This window comes from Malaya genurostris, chromosome 3 (genome assembly GCF_030247185.1).
Source record: "Malaya genurostris strain Urasoe2022 chromosome 3, Malgen_1.1, whole genome shotgun sequence".
In the NCBI taxonomy this organism is placed as follows: domain Eukaryota; kingdom Metazoa; phylum Arthropoda; class Insecta; order Diptera; family Culicidae; genus Malaya; species Malaya genurostris.
This window is the reverse complement of record NC_080572.1, coordinates 97540521-97546550: the sequence shown is the minus strand read 5'-3', so window position 1 is coordinate 97546550 and position 6030 is coordinate 97540521.

Here is a 6030-nt window from a genome sequence, read left to right as displayed (position 1 = left end):
TTAGGTGGGGTGACTTTTCAGCCCTGTTATATCCATGATGTGGTTATTAGTTCAGACCAGCCGGTGACAAGGATAGGGCGCTCCAGCAAGTGATATCGTAGCCAACATTTGGGGCATTTGGTGGGCAATCAGAGCGCTCAGAGTCTGGTAAACAAACATTCGAGCATTTCAAATCGAGTAAAATCTTAATTTCCTTATCGTAGTGATGATATTCTGATCGATAATTTGCGGGGAAGTGCGGTAAATGCTACCGAATAAACAAGTAGTTCGTAATATCTAAATATGTTAGCCATTCTTCTTCATTGTTTTGGTCTTTGCAGAATGATGCTGGCCACAGTTCCATGACGTCATAGCAGGTGGCTGGTTCAGACTCTCATAGTAACACACTGGCGAATACTTCTTAATGTCGCTCATTGCATTAAAACCTTTGTCCGAGGACCAGAAGTACAAATGAGGGTCATGAGTTTTACTCTTCGATACTTGTTGCTACCAAACAAAATGTAAAACAAATGAAAACTATAATTTTTAGCTATCTGTGGTTTCATACTACTAAAAATTTTATCGTAAATTGCTGATGATATTCTCGATAGCAGGGAGAAAAAGTTATGTTGTTGGGTTAAGTACGACAATATGTATTCATGATTAAATTCTACTCATTCTTGTACAGTAAATGTTTTGAAAAGGCGTGCCATAGTAAAGTAAGTCGTATTCACGACAATAAATGTGGTGCTATATTTGAAAACGTTTACTATATTGGTGTTACAGAAAGTAAACAATGCATAAAAATTAGTACTCCGTACTGAAATACAAAAATTAATGAGGTTGCAAATAACAGAATGTGCTCTGTAAAATTTGGAATCCTAAAATTACATGCGTTGAAAATTCAGGTCATTAGGTTTCTTACAAAAATGAACAAAACGAACTAATTTTGACTACTGTCAGTGGTTTGTTTATGTGTTCATTCTAATTTGAATACGTGTTAACAGATATGTGAACAAACCACTGATAGTTGGCAAAAGATGAACTTGATTCATCGACAGTTCATTCGTGTCGTCATCGTACAAAACCTACTTGATTGTAGAATGTTTTCTAACAGAGACACAATAGTTACATGCGAAGTCAAAACTACAATAAAGGAACAGGATATGGTATTTGGGTGGTTTTATTGTACTTCTCTTCTATGCTCTCTGAAACCGCCCACTTCAAGCATTCCGATCTGATTCATACTCATTTTGTCCAGCACTTCGATCCATTTGTAGATCGGACCGTGCGAGCCTTTTTTGGAATTTGGCCTTTCTTTTCAACCGACTTCACAGCCGATTCGTAACACACATAATCATTGCATAGTCCAATTCACGTGCGAATGTGTTGGTGTGGCTATTCTCAGCAGTTGAAAGGTTAATGCTAGTGTGAGTATGTCGAAATAACCCAGTGTATTTTGTCGAGCCGCATCGTGCCAATTATTGAAGACAAATATGCAATAAAAAACACTGCAATGCCAAGATAACAGTTGAGAAAGACATAAAATCGTTCATGAAACTCTATATCACGTAATGGAACTGTCTGCTACTTGGTTCATTAGTTCATAGCTTACGAAATTCTATATGCATTTTTCGCAGTGTATGATTATGAGTCAAAAATGTTTTACCTCAGTGTAAAGTTGAACCCACAACAAACTTTGACTTCGGCTCGCACTCATTGCGAATATGACATAACCACACAAAAATAAACTAGACGAACTAATTTCGACAGCTATCAGTGGTTTGTTTGTGTTCATTCTAATTTGAATACGTGTTAATAGATATGTAAACAAACCACTGATACCTGTCAAATGATGTTACTTATCTTACCTAACAGCTATAGGCCTGGGGTGTCCTTTGCTGTATCAAGCATACGTCTCCACATAACTCGGTCCATGGCTGCTCGTCGCCAGCCACTCAAGGCACGGATGCTTCTGAGATCACCCTTTACTTGATCGATCCACCTTGCTCGCTGCGCTCCTCTTCTTCTTGTACCAGTCGGATTAGATTCAAGAACCATTTTCACTGGGCTGTCGCCCGACATCCTAGCAGCTGTTGCAATTCGTGATTCATACGACGTCTACACGTTTCGTCTTCCATCTGCACTCCGCCATAGATGGTCCTCAGTACCTTTCTTTCGAAAACACTGAGGGCGCGTTGGTCCTCTGCCAATATAGTCCTGGTCTCGTGGCCATAGAGAACTAATGAGCGTTTTGTAGATGGTCAATTTCGTGTGTTGGCGTACTTTTCTCGATCGAACGATTTTTCTGAGTCCAAAGTACGCACGATTCCCTGCCAAAATACGTCTCTGAATTTCTCTGCTGGTGTAATTATCGGCGGTCACCAGTGAGTCCAAATACACTAACTCGTCAATCACCCCGATATCGTCACCGTCTATCAATATTCGTGGAGCGAGGCGTATTGTTTCTTCTCCAGAGTCTCTTCCTCTCATGTATTTTGTTTTTTGACGCATTTATGGCCAGTCCGATACACCTAGCTTCAGCTTTCAGTCCGATGTAGGTTTCCGTCATCTTTTCAAGGTTACGTGTCATAATATCAATATCTTCAGCGAAAACAAAAAGTTGTACGGACTTTCGGAAGATCGTGTCACACGCTCTTCGAATCACACCTTCCAAGGAACAAGATACAAGAGAGTCCATCGCCTTGCTGATTCGAAGAGTACGAGATTCGAAGGGACTTGAGAGCGTCCCAGATACTCGGACGTAGCACATCACTCTATCCATCGTTGCTTTGACCAATCGCGTCAGTTTATCCGGGAAACCGTATTCGTGCATGATCTGCCATAGCTGTTCTCGATCGATTGTGCCGTATGCCGCTTTGAAGTCAATGAATAGGTGATGCGTGGGTACGTTGTATTCACGACACCTCTGGTGTACTTGTCTTATCGCGAATATGTGATCCGTAGTGGCGCGGGCTCCAGTAGATTCCGCTTGGTACGGCCCTACGAATTCCATAGCTTTTGGTGATAGACGACGGCAAAGGATTTGGAAGAGTACCTTGTAGGCGGCGTTCACAAATCTTAGAAATCTAGCCAGTGCCTCTCCTCCATATTTGATCAGCTCGCCTGGCAACTGGTCATTGCCCGCGGCTTTGTTGTCCCTCAGCTTGCCGATCTCCTCACTTATCTCCGACAGATCAGGTGCTGGGAATCTGTCGCCGGCTGAGCGTGCACCCAGATTGATTCCTGTGTCGTATTGCGTATTCAACCAAATGCATGATGCTTGAGAGCAGAATTGCAATCTGTCACGTCGAATTACCTTAACAGACTGACTAAAACCATCGTCTACTGTAATCTGTACTGTGAAGGTGATTATCAAATGAGACACTCCGTAGTTCTATGACCAAGTAGAGGTATACTCAAAGACAGGCGACTCTAATGTTTTTTTGTCGTGAATACTTACTTACTTACTTACTTTACTATGGGGTGCCTTTTCAAAATTTACCCTCTGAGAGAGTGATAAGTTTTCGATCGTGAATATATCTTGTTGTATCCAACGAATCAACATAATTTTTACTACATGCCATCGGAAATATGATCACAATTTTATGATACAATTTTCAGTTGTGTGACATAATCTCAAATAATTCAAAATTAAACTTTTCTGAAATGTTTGGTGTAAACGAGTATCAAAGAGGATAATTCATAGGGCGCGTTTACCTTTCTCGTATTTTTAAAGCTCATAACTCAGTGATCTGTGAATGGATTTATATAATCTAACTGCCAATTGAATCGACAATTTTCAACTTAAACGTGTATAGCAAAAGCATTGAAGTATTTCAATAGTACACTATTGAAAAACCTGTCTCATTTGACCCATGTCAACACCAGCCAATCAGAACGCGTTCTGAGGAAGAGAACAAAATATCTGCTGCTGTACAACAAATCGTTCGAGAAAAATGTACCGAACAGTGCTTAATATCGTAGTGAGTTCCACAATTTGGTCCTTCTGAAAGGCAGGAATGAATCTCGTACAGCATCCTGATAGTTTCTTTCAATGAAATGCAAATCCGAAATGGAGTAATCAAAATTAAAATTCTATATGCTGCTATTTTTATAGCCATTAGTGAAAAAGCTACAGACGAAATCACGTAAAAAGAAACCTCTCAACAAAATTTGGATCAGTTTGGATTTTATCGCCACTGCTTTCAGATGTATTGTGTGTTGTTTGCAAAGCTAATTTCGCTTCCGACAAAAGCGATTACGTCACAGCTGCCAGTCGTTTGCATTGGTGAAAAAACAACGAAAAGAGGATAACGGTGGAGAGCATCACACAAAATCAGCCGTTCTAATGGTTTTAAAAGTTTTTTGAAGAACTATTAGGATTTGTTGTTCGCAAATCGAAGGTAAATATCCTCAGTTTAGTGCAAATCTAGAACTGTTTGATTTGATTTGTGCACTTTTCGCTGTGTGAAATTCACAGTAATCGAGATCAACTGAAGCCTTCTTTGTTTTTGCGAAAAATGTGAAAAAGGGGAATGCTTGCATAATTCATACAATTGATCAACTAATTGATATTCGGGAGTGTTAAGGAACATGTCATTTGTTTTCGTATTGACGACATCCAGTTATGTCTCTGACATTACCCACCCGCCTTTTTCTTTCATTCTACTATTCCCTATCGAAGTGAAAAAATAAAAGAAAGTACTAACATAAACATGAATTTAAAAAGCTCATTATTCTTTGCAGTCATCGGACTATAACTTTATTGGAATAAATGAATAAATTTAAATTTTTATGCTTTCCGATTATTATTTAGTCACATCGTAATCAAGCAGTGAAAGGAGAAACGAAGATAATGTCAATTGTTCTGACGAATGAAATGTCCAGAGAATTTTAGAAATCGACAAAGGACCGATGTTAGTAGGGTGACAAAATGATCAAAATTTGTCACTCATCACGAATTATGAAAAGACCAAATCGCGAGGAAGTCTAAAAAGTTATTCATATCATTTGTTCTGACGTGAAGTTTTTCAACCAAAAACGAGTTTCAAAAATCAAAATGATTGGAATTGTGAAAGTAAACATTTGCCTAAAAATACATCCCAGAAGTTGAAATCGAACCAACCAACTATTTCCACCCATAAAATTGTTGATTTTAATTTGCAATAATTATGGTTTCGGCTTTTCCGGTCTGTTAAATAAGATCGGATGTTATATACTGCTCGTCTTTTTCAAGATAAACTGTAAGTTTATTGGTTATGAAAGATATAACAAAAACATTAAAACTCACTCAATCTTATCGTTCCTCGTCTAAAAATCGTATGCCCACGAACGGTTGTTTACATAATATGTGATTTTAATCACATTTGCTTTCTAATCGTTCATCCAGAGAAGCTGTTTGAGATTTATTGTATATCTTTACCTCTTGAATATCTTGAATAACTAAGACTTTATGAAAACGGTACTGGATCAGATTTGATTTAATCTTATTACAGAATGTAAACTATAAAAATCTATCAGTGATTGAAGACTTAGTAACCTTTCACTAAAAATGATTAAAAAAAATGTTTTGTGATAAAGAAAATTGGAAAGTCTACGAAAGTCTATGAGGGAGGATGGGGGTTTAAAAATATCAGATTTTGGTCTACGTGGTTTATGAACGGCTGAATAGCTGAAGCCCGCTTGTGAGGAATTCTGGCAACCTTCAGAAGGCTGGCTGCATTCTGGCTGCTGTCAAAATTGTCCAGGCAAAATCTTGTCATTATCTCGCCGTACGTGTCTTGTTTATTTCTCTTCCCCTTCTTTTTTTTCTTTTTTTTATTCGACTTCATTTGATATTCGTCAATCCCGCATGTCCCGGGTTGTCGGTTCAATGCATAGGACGCTGGTCTTACAAGCCAGTTGTCGCATGTTCGAGCCCCGACCTGGAAGGATTCTTAGTGTCAGTAGGATCCATAGTACTAGCCATGCAATGATTCTGTACACTAAGAATCGGCTGCGAAGTCTGTTGAAACAGAAAGGCCAAATTCCACAATAGGAATGTAATGC